Source organism: Lathyrus oleraceus, chromosome 1 (assembly GCF_024323335.1).
Source record: "Lathyrus oleraceus cultivar Zhongwan6 chromosome 1, CAAS_Psat_ZW6_1.0, whole genome shotgun sequence".
NCBI classification, from domain to species: Eukaryota; Viridiplantae; Streptophyta; class Magnoliopsida; order Fabales; family Fabaceae; genus Lathyrus; species Lathyrus oleraceus.
The window spans coordinates 107,921,001-107,939,321 of NC_066579.1; the positions used below are offsets into that span (position 1 = coordinate 107,921,001).

Here is an 18,321-nt window from a genome sequence, read left to right on the forward strand (position 1 = left end):
AAACTCATCATTGCTTACCGTTATTTTCAAATATTCGAAAAATTTGATATGTATTTGATTTTTAAAAATATTTAATATGCAATATAGATTACGAGATTTTAAAAAAGAAGATATATATGCACCTGATATTTGAAAAAGAGGTATTCCTTCATACATTCACTAGAAAGCAATGTTTTTTTTGTCAAAAAATTTAAAAAATTATAATATTTCATTCGTATAAACACAATTTTTTTTTTTAGAATATATGATATTTCTACATACAAACACAAAAAATACGGTGTAATTCCCAAAAAACCAGTACTACAAAAAAACTTTTAAAAATTACAAAAACATTAATGAAAGGCAAAATGGTAAAAATACTAGTTGAGATGGGGGTGCGGCAACAAATTGGGGGATGGCAGGATAAATTCTAATAGCGATAGACTAGTGGGCCTTGTGAACCAAAGCTAAGCCTAGTCCAACAAAGATGCAAGCTTAAACCAGTACTAACATTTTTTATTTTATTTTCCAATTTCCAATTCTAATTCCAAGTAGTTGCAGTAGTACTGATTTTTGAAGAGAACGAGCCAAGTGTGAACTCGAAGCAATGGATAGAGAATGGGGTTCAAAACCGGGAAGCGGCGGAGCCGCGACGGCACAAAACGAAGCAATAGACCGCCGCGAGCGTCCCTGACGACTAGCACTCAAAACAATAGATCTAGCAAAAGATCCATATTTCATGCGCAATCATCTCGGTAGCTACGAGTGCAAACTCTGTTTAACTCTCCACAACAACGAAGGAAACTACCTCGCACATACTCAAGGCAAACGCCATCAAACCAATCTCGCTAAGCGTGCTGCTCGTGAAGCTAAAGATGCTCCCACTCAACCTCAACCTCATAAGCGGAAGCTTAACCTTAAGAAAACTGGTATGGAACCCTTAATTCTTGTTTATTTTGTTTATTTGGTAATTGGAATGATTAATTGGATATATTTTGTTTGTTTGCAGTTAAGATTGGTCGTCCCGGGTATGGTTTAGAAGCAGGGTTGGCTAATGGTTTTGGAGGTGTAGCACTTTAAGAGACTATCTGGCAAAGACTTACCTATCAAGTCTGCACAAGTAAGTTCTCTTCATCAACTTAATTAAGTGCTTATTCGATAATTGCTTATTTTTTGGATTGACTTGTTCAAGTTTATTTACTAATTTAGTACTTGTGATGATAGAAGTTGAAATTAAGAGTAATGTATATTATTTTTATAAAGAATTTAGAATAGTTTTGATGTTGACTACCAACACTCTTTCGGGCAAAGGTTGAGGAAGCAATGGAAGTAGTGAGCCCAATCAAATAAGGGATCATTTTTTGGGCTGATCATTTTTTGGGCTGGTCATTTTTTGGTCCAGCAAGCAAGTAGTGAGCCCAATCAAAATTTAGTAAGAGACTTTCCTAATATTGTAATCAAACACTAACTGAAATAGTTGCTGTAACTGAAACAGTTACAGTAACTGAAAGACTAACCGAAACAGTTAGTTACTCTAACTGATTCAGTTTATAACTGAAACACTTATGCCATACAACTACATTATAGAGTTAACCATTTGAATCATAAAATCCTCATTGGGAATCATCATTTCACCAGTATCCGATATTTCAACCCAATGGCAACTTTCATTGAAAATGCTCCCACCGGAAATCCCCCTAACTCTTCCCCATAGCACTTCAGAAAATGATGCTGCCAATACCGAACGACTGAAGACTATCGCCATTTATGCTATTCAATACCTTTTAGTATTGGGTATGGTAGTTGGAGTTTAATTTCAACCATCCATACGCGACACAATTGACAGCAACAGCCGCTACAACACATTTTATTCCGATTCTGTTGCAGTTTTACATGGGTTTTTTCAGTGTTAATTTTAATTGCCACTCTTGTAGAACCGACGAATAACCACAAAACAGAAACTGGCATAATTCTTCTGTCGATCTTGGGATTCGCATACTTCTTCTCAAATTTTCTTTCAAAAGATCAAGGTTTGAGATCTTTGTTTATCTGGTTCTGTGGGTTGGTTTTGGTTCTGATATGTAGAAAAGCCCGAGATCTATTTCATCATCGAAAGAATAATCCCACTGTAAATCCTATCTCAAACGACAACCTTGGCGCTGAAGTCAACAACTCTGACACAGACACAACCAACCATAGCTTCAACGCATCTCCTGAGCATGTAACTGACGCAGTTGCGACCAGTTTAGAGGTTGAATCCAGCCGCTTAAACGCAGATGTGTCCGGTCGGAGCTCTTCTGCATCTGCCGAAGATTGACATCTAAGTTGTATATCTTAGAATTTAACATCTTGTTCACTTGTATACTCTTTGTTCTGTGTATAATTGATCTAAAATCCTTACAAGATGATACTTTGATGTATGCCCCAATCTTCACGTCTTTGCTTTCTTTTGTGTGCTTGTTTTTGTTTGTTTCAGTTATTTTATTTTTAATCTTTCATTCTTGATATTTTTGATATTTATTCTTTCCCATGTTATTTTTAATCAGTCAAAACAAAAAACATGAGTGAAGAGACTAATGCATCAGGAAATAACCAAACTTGACTAATTAATCAAAGAATAGGAAACTGAGTTGAGTTGATAGTAGTGCAGAGACATTAGGGGTTTAGATTATTTTGATTTATCTATCTATATATATATATGGCCGATCGTTTAAACAACTATTATTTTATTTTTATTTTTATTTTTGTTGGTGAATTTAATAGTAGTTCTTGTTTGATTTCTTTCTATTACTATACATGCGTGATACTAATAGAAATTATAACATGTCATAAAATTAAATGACATAATTAACATATTTCAATAGAGCACAGTTACAATTCATTAAGGCAATTTCAATAAATTAATTAAATAAAGAAAATTAATTTAAAATATTTCTCTCTCCACTAACCTCAAACTACAACTCTTAAAATAAGAATCACCAATTGTACTTATTCTACCATATATATATATATATATATATATATATATATATATATATATATATATATATATATATATATATATATATATATATATATATATATATATATATATATATATATATATATAAAACACAACCACAACTCATTAGGGAAATTAATATAACCTATTGTTTTAGAAATTTCTTTTTTTTTGAAGTTAAATATTTTTATCTTAAAAAAAGAATTATATTTATCCTTACTAACATATACAATTTGTAAAATCTCTAAGTAGCAATCAAAATAAAAGAAGTTGTACAAGATATTTTGAATTATGTAATTAAGGACTCATGTGTCTCTAACAATCACACACCTACAAACTTTACTGTTTTGTTAGATTTATTTTGTAAGCAAAAACTTTTCAAATTTGATTTACCTTCAATTATTATTATTATTATTTTTATTATTATCATTTTAGTTTAAGTTTAAAAATTTATATCACATTATTTTTATAATATTATAATTTTAAAATTATTTTCAATTAAAATAATTTATAATTATATATTCAAAGTTATTTATTTGAATTATCTCAATTATTAATAATATTATCAAACTTATATGAGCATCGCCCGGATGCACGTCTATTACTATACATGTATCGCGTGATAGTAATATAAATTATTGTAAGAACAAAATTGGTTCTACAATAGAATCTAGGATTTTGATGATAACAATGGATGAAACCAAAAATGGCACCCTAACGAAATTTCTCTAAGTGTGCAGGACTCTAAACAAGAACAAAGGAATCTGATCGTTTTACCAGAAACAAACTCCATAAGATACAAAGAACTAGAAGATCAGAAGAAGAAGTACGCTCTAGAAGTTCTGACTCTGAGCAAACCAGGACAATAGAATACCAGAAGCTCTAAACTTGCTCTGGAAATCAACTCTGATGATCTAAAAGACCAGAACCCTTAGAAGCTCTGATGTAACTTCAACGTACTCTCAGATTGACAGAGATAACGAAGACTCTAATAAAGGTTCCCCAAATCTAGAAAGAGTAACGGAAACAACAACTTCAAATGGAAAGAAAGTATATTTGGAAAGAAGTTATTCAGGGAGACAATTTGGTTATGGCAAGAAACAAAGAAGTAATGGCATTAAATACTCATCAAAGACAAATATTCTGCCATCACTCCAACGGTCCTTTCACCATTATATAAAGGACAACATACTTCAGTGAGAGATACACCTGAACACACAGAAATTCTCTACTCTCTCTCTCTTAGCTTTTTCACGAGCTGTTGCTCATACGTGAAAACACTTGCTTGCTATACTTGCTGTAATATTTACTTACTTTTAGAAGCACTTTAGATTACAATTCTTTTTGATAAAATTGATTTTGTTCCTCAAGTGACTCTGCGTAGTCTGTATACTTGGGAAGACTAAGAGATCCTTCTCTTAGACGTTTGGTTGTAACAATCTTTCAAGATTAGTGGATTAAGTCCTTTTTGAAGGCGAAATCACCTTGGCCGGGTGGACTGGAGTAGCTTTGTGTTATAAGCGAACCAGTATAAAATTCTGTGTGATCTTACTTTGCAAAAGCGCTTATTTTCCAAAACAATTCAAACCCCCCTTTCTTGTTTTTCTCACCTTCAATTGGTATCAGAGCTTCGGCTCTGTTATTGATTTTCTAATCAAACACTTAACCGTGTAGAGAGATCCAGAACGAGAAAAACTATGACCCACACAAATGAAAAGGACAGTTACAATGCTAAGCCTCCTGTCTTTGATGTAGAGAAATTCGATTACTGGAAAGATAGAATTGAAAGTTTCTTTCTAGGCTATGACGCTGATCTCTGGGACATTGTCACATATGGATACAAACCTCCTGTAACTAATGCTGGAGTTGAAGTTCCCAGAAGTAAAATGACAGATGATCAGAAGCGCGATTTCAAGAATCATCACAAAGCCAAAACGATACTTCTCAATGCCATATCTTACAATGAGTATGAAAAAATCACCAACAGGGAAACAACTAAAGATATACTCGACTCCCTGAAGATGACTCATGAAGGAAACTCTCAGGTCAAAGAAACAAAGGCTCTGGCTTTAATCCAAAAATATGAAGCCTTCAAAATGGAGGATGATGAAGCTGTAGAGGTAATGTTCTCTAGATTTCAAACTCTTATTGCAGGTCTCAAAGTACTAGACAAAGGATACACAACTGCAGACCACGTCAAAAAGATAGTCAGAAGCTTGCCAAAGAAGTGGAGACCCATGGTCACTGCCTTAAAGCTTTCAAAGGATCTGAACAACATCAGTCTTGAAGAACTTGTCAGTTCACTCAGAAGTCATGAGATAGAACTAGAGGAAGATGAGCCTCAGAAGAAGAACAAGTCTGTAGCATTAAAGTCCAGATCTGAAAGACGCAGGTCTGACAGAAACAAAGCCTTCCAGGCCGAAACAGAAGATGCTGATGACTCTGAACATGAAGATTCTGATGATGAAGAAGAATTATCCCTCCTGACCAGAAGAGTAAAACAACTCTGGAAAAAGAGGAATAATAACTTCAGGAGACCAAGACCCAGAGGGGATCAATCAGAATCAACTTCAAAAGGTAAAACTAACAAAGATGTTACTTGTTATGAATGTAAAGAAACAGGTCACTACAGGAATGAATGTCCCAAGTTAAAGAAAGACAGTTCCAGAAAAGAGAGCTTCAAGAAAAACTCCCTCAGAACCAAAAACGGATTGATGGCTACCTGGGATGATATCGAATATGACTCATCAGAATCTGACTCTGATGAACAGGCTAATGTAGCGTTCATGGCTACCACATCCAAGAACACCTCAGATGAAGAATCTGAATCAGAAGAGGTATTTTCTGAACTCTCTCGATCTGACCTAGAATCATGTATGTCTGAAACTCTTAGCTCATATCAGAAACTAAAACAAAAATTTAAAGCTATAAAAGGTGTTTTTGAAGAAACATTTGAAGACTGTGGCAAACTTGAGATAACCATTTCAGAACTAAAAGATGAAAACAGAACCCTGATTTTAGAAAGAGATGCAGCAAAGAAAAATTATTCAAAACTAGAAGAAGCGTTATCTCAAGCTCCACAAACTTCAAACACGATAATTTATAAATATGAAAAGGCCTTTCAAAAGTTTCTGAAAAATGGGATAGGAAGGAGTGTAATGGCATCCATGATTTATGGAGTCAGTTAGAACAATAAAAGAGGAATTGGGTAAGATCCTAATGAAGATAAAACTTCTACTAGTGACCAACCTAAATCTCCATTCTCATATCACTACACACACACACACAAGAGCAACAATTTAATAATGCCAGAAAACCCAAAGTGATAAGAAGCTCTGGGAAAACTAATCACAAAGGACCCAAAAGACTATGGGTACCAAAGGATGAGATTGTTTATGTTGCAGATATCCTATGCAGCAAAGTTCAAACACCAGTATTGGTACCTGGACTCTGGATGCTCGCGACACATGACGGGAAGAAAGTCTATGTTCCAAAGCCTGGAACTTAAAGATGCTGGATTCGTTGGTTTCAGAGGAGATCAGAAAGGAAGGATCAGAGGCTCCGGAACTATTGGTAATGGTACTCTTCCCTCTATATATGATGTTTTATATGTAGAAGGATTAATGCATAATCTGTTATCCATAAGTCAATTAAGTGATAACGGTTATGATGTAATCTTTAATCAAAAAACATGTAAAGCCATAAATCAAAACAATGGTTCTGTCCTATTCACTGGCAAGAGGAAAAACAATATCTATAAAATCAATCTTTCTGATTTAAAAGAACAAAATGTGAAATGTCTGATGTCTGTTCACGAAGAGAAATGGGTATGGCATAGACGCTTGGGCCACATTAGCATGAGAAAATTATCTCAGCTAAATAAACTCGAGATAGTCAGAGGTCTACCTAAGCTGAATTTTTCTTCAGATGCTCTATGTGAAGCTTGTCAGAAAGGAAAATTTTCAAAAACATCTTTCAAAAAGAAAAATATTGTTACTACCTCTAAGCCTCTGGAACTTCTTCACATTGATTTATTTGGTCATGTGAAAACAGCATCAGTCAATGGAAAGAAGTATGGACTAGTCATTGTTGATGATTTCAGTCGCTGGACATGGGTAAAATTCCTAAAGCACAAGAGTGAGTCTCACTCTGTATTTACCAGTTTCTGCTCCAAAGTGCAAAAAGAATTTGACTCTAAAATTATCAAAGTCAGAAGTGATCATGGTGGGGAATTTGAAAATAAATTTTTTGAGGAATTATTTGACTCCAATGGAATATCCCATGATTTCTCCTGCCCTAGAACTCCACAACAAAATGGAGTTGTAGAGAGGAAGAATAGGACACTCCAAGAGATGGCCAGAACCATGATCAACGAGACAAATATGGCTAAGCACTTTTGGGCTGAAGCTGTAAATACAGCGTGTTACATTCAGAATAGAATCTCCATAAGACCTATTCTGGACAAGACTCCCTATGAATTGTGTAAAGGAAGAAAACCAAACATTTCATATTTTCATCCCTTTGGATGTTCCTGCTTTATTTTAAATACTAAAGAACATCTAAACAAGTTTGATTCCAAAGCACAAAAAGGTATTATGTTAGGATACTCAGAACGCTCTAAAGGCTATAGAGTATACAATACAGAAACCAAAATTGTGGAATAATTAATTCATGTCAGATTTGATGATAAGCTTGACCCTGAAAAGTCAAAGCTAGTTGAAAAACTTGCAGATTTGGAAATCACACTTGCAGGTTCTGACGAAAAGACTAAGACCCCAGAAGCAAGTGCCACTCAAATTTCAGAAGGAACTAATTCACCAGCAATCCCTAAGAAAGCTAAGAGTCGCCTCAACATATCTGAAGAGTTGATTCTGGGAAATAAGGACGAACCTATACGAACTAGGTCCTCCTTCAAGACCTCTGAAGAATCTCCTCTAGGACTTGTATCTCTGATAGAACCCACTTCTTGTGATGAGGCACTTCAAGATAACGACTGGGTTCTAGCCATGCAAGAAGAGCTAGATCATTTTACTAAGAACGACGTCTGGGATCTTGTTCCTAAGCCCAGAGGCACTCACGTTATCGGAACCAGATGGGTGTTCAGAAACAAGCTGAATGAGAAAGGAGAAGTCGTCAGAAACAAAGCTCGTCTGGTTGCTCAAGGTTACAGTCAACAAGAAGGTATTGACTACAATGAAACCTTTGCTCCAGTCGCCAGGTTAGAATCTATTCGCCTTCTTGTATCTTTCGCTATAAATCACTCTATCAAATGGATGTCAAGAGCGCATTCCTTAATGGTTATATATCAGAAGAAATGTATGTCAACCAACCTCCAGGTTTTGAAAATCCAAACTTTCCAAAACATGTTTTTAAACTTAATAAATCTTTATATGGACTTAAACAAGCTCCCAGTGCTTGGTATGAACGTTTAAGTAATTTTCTTCTGGAACATAATTTTATCAGAGGGAAAGTTGACTCCACACTCTTCTGTAAAAACATTAATAATGATCTCATAATATGCCAGATATACGTTGATGATATCATTTTTGGTTCAGCTAACTCCTCTGTATGTCAAGAATTTTCTGAGTTAATGCAGGCAGAATTTGAAATGAGCTTAATGCAAGAACTAAAGTTCTTCCTAGGAATTCAAATAAATCGAACTTCAGAAGTCACGTACATTCATTAAAACAAATACATAAAATACATTCTGAAGAAATTTGATATGGCTGAATGCAATTCTGCAAAGACTCCCATGCATCCAACTTGCATTCTTGAAAAAGAAGAAATCAGTAAAAAGGTTTGTCAGAAGCTCTATCGTGGTATGATAGGCTCCCTTCTCTATCTGACGGCTACTCGCCCTGATATTCTATTCAGTGTTTGTCTGTGTGCCAGATTTCAATCTGATCCTAGAGAAACTCACTTAACAGCAGTTAAGAGAACTCTCAAATATCTGAAAGGAACTCTTAACCTAGGCCTGATGTATGAGAAAACATCAGAGTACAGACTATCTGGTTTTTGTGATGCAGATTACGCAGGAGATAGATTGGAACGAAAAAGCACTTCTGGAAATTGTCAGCTTTTGGGAAACAATCTGATATCCTGGGCCAGCAAAAGACAATCAACCATAGCCCTGTCCACCGCAGAAGCCGAATACATCTCAGCATCACTATGCACTACTCAGATGCTCTGGATGAAGAATCAGTTAGAGGATCTGCAAATCTTCGAGAGTAACATTCCTATCTTTTGTGATAATACTGCTGCCATTTATTTAAGTAAGAATCCCATTTTACACTCCAGTGCCAAGCACATTGAAATAAAACATCATTTTATCAGAGACTATGTTCAGAAAGGGGTAGTAACATTGAAATTCATTGATACAGATCATCAATGGGCAGATATCTTTACTATACCCTTAGCTGAAGATAAATTCCTTTTTATCTTAGAAAATCTGAACATTCAAAACTGCCCTGAATAAAATGTGCCTCTGAAGTTGTTAAATGGGACTCTGATGTAAACACAATGGATTCTGCCTCTGACTCTGATACTTCTACCAAGTTAGAAGTTATCTGAGTTAGAAATCTCCAGGAACCAATCTTTTGGTATTCCTGAAGATCAGATAAAGCAAACACGTGGAGTACCTTGCGTCTGACCTTGGAACTTCGAGATAGCTGTCTAGCAGTAATCATGGAATAGACTCTTGAGATCTCCTCGAGCAGTGTGCTGACTGTTGGGATTAGACATCATTTATGAGCTATAATCATTTTCCCCTCTAAACGTGCTAACTTGGTTTTTGTGCTAAACTCTGATTTGTGTGTCGTTTTGCATGTGCCCTAATTTGGGTATTTAAACACATTCATTTTATACATTGCACACTCTTCACTCTCACGCACTCTTTAAACCTCAGTCTTCTCAAGGCATTTCTGCAAGCAGTTTTCATCTTCTTCTCAGTTCATCAACAACACCATGAATGCTCAACAACAAGCAGTGTATAACTTCTCTCAACAAATGAGTTCAAGCGAACAAGTTCAAAGCACAAGCAACCCTACTCCAACGGTTACAGGCGTAGTTACAACACCAATCTACAAGGAGCCTCGCATTCTCGATCGTGAGCCTCATATTCATCTTGCAACGCCCTTTGATAATCTGGAAGTTTTATGTGAATCCTTGGTGGACTTTGATAATATGAAAAGGAATGACATAGACCTCACTGAAGAACTTCACAAACAAGGTTGGGAAAACTACTTTCAACGTCTCTACGATCCAGTTTACCCAAATCTTGTGAAAGAATTCTGGAGATTTGTTGATGCTGATGATCACTTCATTGTCTCATATGTTCTGGGAGTCAAGATAGTGATAACTGAGAAGTCCATCGCTGCTCTTCTGAGCATGGAGAAAGATGGAGGCAGAAGAATCTACAACATCAACCCTAGGGCAAAATACATATCTCAAGAAATCAATCCAACAATCTTCAAGCAAAACACAGAAGGAAATCCCTCCAAGAACAAGGAACTACTTCAGAACCTCCAGGTTTGGCTGAAGATCATTCTGGGTGCCATCCATCACCGCCCAGCGTCAAACTCCTCAGATTACATCAACACAGATCAGAAATGTATTCTGTACTGCATTCACAAGGGTCTGAAGCTATGCCTTCCAGCACTTCTCTTCAAGTACCTCAGAGACTCCGTACGAGATACCAGAAATCATATGAAGCCCGGAACTTACATCCCTCTGGGAAGACTCATCTCAGATGTACTGATAGAAAGTGGTCTCGTGGACCATTTGGTAAAGCTCAAGCTCATGGAGGACATGGCAATCGACACTGGAAAGCCTCTGAACTCCAAAAATCTGAAGAGCATGGGGATTCTGGATAAGGTCAACGTTAGATCTACTCTGGACACTTCTTGGGATGCTTTAAAAGATCAGAGGAAAATTCCCCATGGTCTATATCTGTTCTCAAAGGAAGAACCCCGAGATGCAATTCTCTTTTATCTATAAAGTCTGAAGGACGAAGGAGTGGATTTCTCAGACTTCCACTTAAGCGATCTACCAGATAAATCTCCGAACTTCATGAGGCATAAAAGAGGTCCCTCTGAGAAGACATTGCAGGCGAAGAAAGCAAAACTAGGAGAATCCTCCGGATCAAGACCTCCAGCACCTCTGCATGAGCCTTCTGGTAAGTCTGTCTCTCCTACTCCCTCTGCACAAACACAACAAATTGCTTCTTATATCTCTCAACCAACTCCCATATACACTCAATCTGAAACCCCTCCTTCAACCACCAGAACCTCTCAACCACTCCCAAAATTCAACCTTACCACTACCTCCTTACCCCTATCTGAAGCTGAAAGGATGAATGAAACCACCTCTTTATCTTCTTCCCCTGAATCACCCCCTACTTCATCATCTCATCTGACACAGAATTCTCTGACCCCTCTTCTCCCACTCTAGCCCAACTTCAGACTCAGAACCTTGTCTCACAACAACCACAACAATCTCCACTTGAACCTGAAGTAACCTCACCACCCACAGAACAACCAAACTTAACACCATCTGACGTTCAACCCTCTGACCTAAACACTTCTGACACACTCCCACCAAACACTTCCGCTGAACCACAAACTCTCAACCTAAGCCCTCCCACTTCTTCACCTATACCATCTGAACCACAAAACTCCCTACCAACCCTAGAGGAAGCAATTATGTTGTTTGCAGGAGCATCAGTTGACAAGGTCAAGTCTCTGACCATCAACTCTGGCATCAGTGATGATCCTTCCTCTGTTAGGACACACTGGAACAAAGTTATTGGCTGGATGACCTCTGAGGCCTTCAAGCTGAAGAACCTCTCTGAGCAAGTCAGAAATGACTTCATCAGACACGCTGAGGCAAGACTATAGGAGCGCTTAGCCAGAGAGGCTGAGGAACAAGGAAGAAGGGAAGCAGAAGAAAAAGCAAGACAAGAAGAAATTCAAAGGGTTAAGGAAGCTGAAGCCAAAGCTCTAGCTGACGCTGCTGCTGCTGAAGCTGAAGCTAAAGCCGCTGCTGAAGCTGAAGCTCTCCGTGCTGAAGAACAGAATGCTTTGACTCAGGGGGAGTCCTCTACTTTCGTCCCTCTGGTTCTCAAGACTCTTGAAGAACTCCAGAAGGAGCAGAAGGAAGTTCGTGCCAGATTGGATCAACAGGACTCAGTCAACGTCAACATCCAGAACCTGCTGACCCAACTGCTTCAGAGGATGCCTCCACCTCCCAACCCTTAGGCACCTAGGATTTTTTTCTTTTGCTGATTTGCTTGTTGCTATCTGTTTCTGCATGTTTTTGCTTAATATCTATATATCTCTCTCTCTCTCTCTCTCTCTCTCTCTCTCTCTCTCTATATATATATATATATATATATATATATATATATATATATATATATATTTGTCCTTTATTTTTTGCTAAGTCTTTTTGATTCTGACAAAAAGGGGGAGAAATAAAACAGCTCTGATGAAACCGTATCTAAATCCTTTAGTACTCTGCAAACATTTTACTCAATAAAATCTATCTAATCCTTTTTGACTCAAATATTTGCAGAAGAGTATCTAGAAACATCATAGCATGGAAGCTCTGGTAAGAACTCCTGAACTCCAAGGTTTATCTCAGGGGGAGCTCACTTCTATCTGATATAATAAATTCTTATCTCTGAATGTTTCATCTAAAAAATAAGTTTGTTTTGTCATCATCAAAAAGGGGGAGATTGTAAGAACAAAATTGGTTCTACAATAGAATCCAGGATTTTGATGATAACAATGGATGAAACCAAAAATGGCACCCTAACGAAATTTCTCTAAGTGTGCAGGACTCTAAACAAGAACAAAGGAATCTGATCGTTTTACCAGAAACAAACTCCATCAGATACAAAGAACTAGAAGATCAGAAGAAGAAGTACGCTCTAGAAGTTCTGACTCTGAGAAAACCAGGACAGCAGAATACCAGAAGCTCTAAACTTCCTCTGGAAATCAACTCTGATGATCTAAAAGACCAGAACCCTTAGAAGCTTTGATGTAACTTCAACGTACTCTCAGATTGACAGAGATAACGAAGACTCTAATAAAGGTTCCCCAAATCTAGAAAGAGTAACGGAAACAACAACTTCAAATGGAAAGAAAGTATATTTGGAAAGAAGTTATTCAGGGAGACAATTTGGTTATGGCAAGAAACACAGAAGTAATGGCATTAAATACTCATCAAAGACAAATATTCTGCCATCACTCCAACGGTCCTTTCACCACTATATAAAGGACAACATACTTCAGTGAGAGACACACCTGAACACACAGAAATTCTCTACTCTCTCTCTTAGTTTTTTCACGAGCTGTTGCTCATACGTGAAAACACTTGCTTGCTATACTTGCTGTAATATTTGCTTACTTTTAGAAGCACTTTAGATTATAATTCTTTTTGATAAAATTGATTTTGTTCCTCAAGTGACTCTGCGTAGTCTGTATACTTGGGAGGACTAAGAGATCCTTCTCTTAGACGTTTGGTTGTAACAATCTTTCTAGATTAGTGGATTAAGTCCTTTTTGAAGGCGAAATCACCTTGGCCGGGTGGACTGGAATAACTTTGTGTTATAAGCGAACCAATATAAAATTCTGTGTGATCTTACTTTGCAAAAGCACTTATTTTCCAAAACAATTCAAACCCCCCTTTCTTGTTTTTCTCACCTTCAATGATAACTCTGTTTAACTCTCCACAACAAAGAAGGAAACTACCTCGCACATACGCAAGGCAAACGCCATCAAACCAATCTCTCTAAGCGTGCTGCTCGTGAAGCTAAAGATGCTCCCACTCAACCTCAACCTCATAAGCGGAAGCTTAACCTTAAGAAAACTGGTATGAAACCCTTAATTCTTGTTTGTTTTGTTTATTTGGTAATTGGAATGTATAATTCAATATATTTTGTTTGTTTGCAGTTAAGATTGGTCATCCTGGGTACCGTGTAACTAAACAATTTGATCCTGACACTAAGCAAAGATCACTCGTTTTTCAGGTTTTTCTTGGTTTCTTAACCCAAAAATATATTCTTTTAAGTTTAAATGTATATTGAATTATAGGTAAAAATTGTTTAAATACCTTATTGGTACAATTAAATAGACAAGAGGATTGTAAGAGCAATTTAGCTTAAATTATACATATAAGCTCTGAGGCACTGGCTGAAAATAATAGGCGTGTCTGTGTCGGTGTTGTTTCCATGTTTGTGTCTGTGCTTCATAGCATATAAGTTAGAACCTTTTAGTTCTTAGATTTTAATGGTTATATAGTTCTAACCAATTTTGGGAAAACTTGGAGGATTAGGAGTAATGATAACATACAAAAAGATATAGGAATAAGAGGATTGTGAATGGAAGTGTTAGACAGAAAATTAGGGCAGCGCAGAGTATATTAGTAGAAAATTTGATGGGTTGAGTCTCATAATAGTTGGGTTGTTTGGGTATGTGTTGACTCTTAGAAATGACAGTGGAGTAGTTTGGATAAAAAATACTAGTATATAACTGCATATACTAGGGGAACAGGCAGGGACACCAGGTATACTATAGGTCACACCATTAAGAGGGATTTGGATTGAAATGGTTTGTAATTAGGCACAATTTATTTATGATATGACATTATGATGTGATGATGTTGCTTATTCCATGTATACGACTCAGCGAGAAACGGGTCTGGTGGTGATGGTGGTTGTTATCAATTACACTTCTTCTTGTGGGTATTAGGGTATAAAGAATGTTATGATAGGAGTGAAACTGTTAGGTAGAAAATCAGGGCAGCACTGTTGTGGAAAAGATGGTGGAGTTGTATATTGGTTGGTTTATTTGGGTATGTGGGGAGAAGACTTGTAGAAACATTAGTGTGGAGAATAAATTAGATGAAGGATCATACAAAAATTAGATGAAGTTGCATATTGGTTGATTTTAAATGGTTAGTCTTTGAACACAGTTCATTATAGGACATTATGATCATGATGCTGCTTAGCCCATATATTCGACCATGTGCAAAAAGATTGTGGTGGCGGTGGTTATTGATGTCAATAAACTTCTCCTCGTGACTTTCTCAACATTGAATTGTTCTAACATTGTGATATATGATAGATTGATAGTAATCTAATTTCTTTGAAAATTTCTATTGATGCAGATTGAACATCCTGAGATTGAAGACCTTGCAAAGCCTAGGCATCGATTTATGTCCTCCTATGAGCAGGTAAACTGTTAAGGCAAAGTTGTCAAATTATTTGTTGCATGTAGGCCATCTTTTAACATTTCTGTTTTTGTGTGTATATAGGGTGCAACCATTTGATAAAAGATATCAGTATCTCTTGTTTGCAGCTGAACCATATGAAACAATTTCTTTCAACGTAAATAATTTCTCTAGTTTATTATTTGTCGTGTCTAAGTCCTCGAATACGTTTGTTGAGCTGTGGAAGTTTATTTGTTTGTACTTGTTAATCTACATTTTCAGGTCCCTAGCACAGAGATTGACAAGTCCACGCCAAAGTTTTTCTCGCATTGGGACCCAGATTCCAAGATGTTTACGGTCGGTATATTTAATCCTCTTAAATATCCATGAGGTAAAAGTTTGTCCATCCAAGGGTACATATTTTGTGTGATTGTGAAAGTTAATAATTCATGCATATGTATCATCCAAGCAAAACCATAAACTTTTCAAAAGAAAAAGAATGCTCAGTGTGTTCTTGAAGAACTTTTTTGTAGATAAAACATCTTTTGATGATTTTTTTTTCTTGATATCAAAATATGCTAATTAAAACGCACTTAATCTTTAGACATCATAGAACCAGTTTGACCGGTTATATCAAAATCTTTGCATTTTAATTGTTTTCCCTTGTACAAACTAATGATTCAAACAAGTAGTTAATTGTGGAACTACGATGAGTATTTCCATCCTTTCATGCATTCTCTTTGTTCCTTTTGGTTGTGACATGCATGCATTGTTGATATTTTATTTCCACTAGCAGCTACTGACTCCAGAACTGTTGCTATGTCTGCAACTGCAGTTGTATTTTAAAATCAAACCACTAGAGGTAACCAAACCACAGCCACCTGCATCTACTCCCAATGGCACCACAGCACCCGGTGTTCCTCCAAGGCCAGTACCCCTAGCATCACAAGCTCCATTACCACCACCACCACCTCCTCCCCAAGGGCTGCCTCCTGGCGCACCTTTGGGGAATCCTCCTCGAGCCCCTCCACCTCCAATGTCAGGATCAATGCCTCCACCACCTCCTATGTCTGCAAATGGTCCCAGACCTGTACCCGGTGCAATGCCGCCTCTTCCACCTCCAGCTCCCCTTGGCGCTCGACCTCCATCAATGCCACCTCCGCGTCCTTGAGGGAATCCTCCGACTCAGTCACATGACCTACCCAGTCCGCATGGCAGTATGCTGATCAGTATCGTGTGTTAAATAGTTGTAGTTGGACGCGCCTTATCCACTGGGTCTCAGTATATTTGTTATGTCAGATGCTAGTTTTCATAAACAATACCCCAAATTGGCAATACATTGTTTATTGCATCTCATTTTTTCAACTTACAAATTTATACATTTGATTTGCAGTATCAAGTTGTTTGGTATTTAATGTTTATGTTAACCATCTTTCACTAAACGTGGTTCTCCAATCCCAAGGTATAGATGGAAATGTTTTGGTTTGTACCGTAGCACAAGAACATCCATAGGCATCCGTGATAATTAATGTAATAACATTGTTGCTTTATCATTATTTGCTTAAATATTTTGTGCATCATCTTCATCAACCAAAGTTGTTTAGAACTTCAATTGTATTAGTATGTCGATTTGAAGGAAAGGGTAAAACTGCGAATCAAATATTGTCAATATGATCACATATCAGTTCTAGACTTCGTCTTCCAAAGATTTCATTATAAAATCACCAAAGTTACATGAATAGATGTTCATGTTTTTTTACCTCTAACATGTGTACACATGAAAAAACACAAATTGTTACGTGTAAAAGAAAATATCCAGATAAATCACACTAGCATATAGTAAAACATTGAAAAGTAGGAATAATTTAATTTAGATTGATCCAATCTAAAAATTGTTTAAATGACAATGTACAAAAGCAAGCAATTGCTTTTATTCTTATGCATAACTCTAATACATCACACAGCTCAATGCATTATGCACCATTAGGAACACAATATCATCATATACTCATACATATATGAAAATGGTGTCTGCAAAGGTGGTACAAAGATAGCTAATTTTCTATAAAAGTTCAGAACAAAAACTGATAAGATAAGAAAACATAGAAAAAGCAGATGCTTCTTATTCACGAGCAACAACAAGCACTTGTTTACCAACATTGCGATCACTAAAAAGGCCAACCAAAGCTGCAGGACCATTCTCAAGACCCTCAGTTATATCTTCCACATACACAATTTTCTCCTCTCTGATATGAGGGAGGACAAACTCCAAGAATTTCGGGTTGACGACATATACTACATAATCTTATCATTTTATCAGTTGTATCCATTTTTGTTCTAATACGCGTGTTGTTTGGCCGTCCATTTTTCTTTCTTCGCATCTTATCGTTGTGCCAAACTATGTCCCCTTGATATGGAGGCCAATATTCCTCCATTGCTAGCACTGAGAAGCTTTTGTCATAGACATTCATGACGGTAATGACTTTGTAAACATCAGATAGATGGTTGTAACCGTCCCGACAAGTATGTGTGCATGCCGCAATGACATAGGAGCAAGGAATACAGAAGACCTAAAACTTACCACAGTCGCACCAACTTCTGTTTAGTCTGACAACATAGGATAAATTTGATCTCCTCTCATTGTAATCCATTATTTCCTATACATTGGAATTTTACCTATGACGGTCAAAGATTATAAATATGTGTGTGTTACCGATCATTGAATAATTGACCTGACACTAACACTACACTCCATCTTTTGCCTCTGATTACGAAGGTCGATGCCAACCTAAAATAGGTTGTTCTGATCAATGCGGTTATTGGTAGATCTCTAATGCCTTTGAATACATCGTTTATGCATTCCACAAGGTTTGTTGTCATGTGGCCTCATCGACATCCTCTATCAAATGCCCTTGTCCACTACTCTAATGGTATGTTATCCGTCCACCTTCTTGCATCTGCATTTGACAATCTAATTTTATCACGGTAATGTTGAAATGACGACTGAGTTAGAGCATACCCTGCATTCACCACTTTTTTGCGAAGGTTCTTGTCTTTGATTGCACGCATGAAGTTTTGTGCGATATGTCTAATACAATTGACATGGGTAGAAGGATAATTATGTCATCCGT

The 18,321-nt window shown here is 36.9% G+C and overlaps 1 pseudogene; it reads left to right on the forward strand.

Annotated features, from left to right (window-relative positions):
- Window positions 1-586: 586 nt before the first annotated feature.
- Window positions 587-16,361, forward strand: LOC127094281 (uncharacterized; annotated as a pseudogene).
- Window positions 16,362-18,321: the final 1,960 nt, after the last annotated feature.